This window comes from Anarrhichthys ocellatus, unplaced genomic scaffold (assembly GCF_004355925.1).
Source record: "Anarrhichthys ocellatus isolate YVR2014 unplaced genomic scaffold, GSC_Weel_1.0 scaffold23, whole genome shotgun sequence".
NCBI classification, from domain to species: Eukaryota; Metazoa; Chordata; class Actinopteri; order Perciformes; family Anarhichadidae; genus Anarrhichthys; species Anarrhichthys ocellatus.
In genome coordinates this window covers 3,840,451-3,841,484 of record NW_022280053.1, presented here as the reverse complement: position 1 = coordinate 3,841,484, position 1,034 = coordinate 3,840,451, and the positions used below count along the sequence as shown (strand labels likewise).

Genomic DNA, 1,034 nt, shown 5'->3' with positions numbered 1-1,034 from the left:
AGAGAGAGAGAGAGAGAGAGAGAGAGAGAGAGAGAGAGAGAGAGAGAAACCGCGTTCCAGTGTAGAAATCTCTTGTACTTGTAAATGTGCACACAACATATGATATCCAGACATCCAACTATTTATGAATCAAAGAGTCTAACACATGCCACCACTCTCACACCTTCTCTATCTCACACACACACACACACACACACACGCACATGTTCAACTCCTCAAAGTCTATTGTCACAAAATGCATTTGTGTGCGTGTGTAAATGTTTTACAATCAACAGTAAAATTTGTATTTTTAAAAAAAAAAAAAAAGGATAGCCAAAAATAGTACAGGGTGAGTGAGTTTCTTTAAACAGCGATAAGCACACACACACACACACACACACACTGCTTTGGTAGCAAACAGCACCTTTTGAACGTAGTCTCTAACTAACCTTAAAACCATCTGGATAGCTAACCACGGGCCTGCCCTGCCCAACCCAGTGTGTGTGTGTGTGTGTGTGTGTGTGTGTGTGTGTGTGTGTGTGAGAGAGAAAAAGAGCGAGAGGGAGATGGGGTTGTGTGTGTGACCAAACTCCTTCATCAAAGGATTTATGACCTGTGCAGCCAAATGGTCATATCCCCTAACTGCATGTAAAAACTCACTCACACTCTCACACACACACACACACACACACACACACACACACACACACACACATACACGGTATACCCAGCTGTCCGCTATACAAAAAACTAAGAAAACTAAACATAAAGTCGACCCAGACTGCTGGCATCATCATTTGCGGGGCAAAGAGTTCCCCGTCCTCCGTCTCTAAGTTTGCTCCGTATTTCTTCTCCCTCTTCCTTCTTTTTTCTTGCTTGCTCTCTCTTCATCTCTCCCCCCCCCCCTCTTCTTTCCCCTTGTTCCCTCGCTCTCTTGCTTCCCCTCTCCCTGGGAGTGAGCAACCTTGGACTGATTCATACATTTTCCTCTCCTCTGGCCAGTAAATCCAGTCAGGAGACTTGGAAAGGGAGAAGGATGAAGGGGGGGGGGGGGG

At 45.6% G+C, this 1,034-nt stretch overlaps 1 protein-coding gene across 8 annotated transcripts in view; it reads right to left on the bottom strand.

The window, feature by feature from the left end:
* The window catches only part of dnm1a (dynamin 1a), a 45,884-nt gene that overhangs the window by 6,749 nt on the left and 38,101 nt on the right, over positions 1-1,034 (bottom strand). The window lies entirely within an intron of this gene.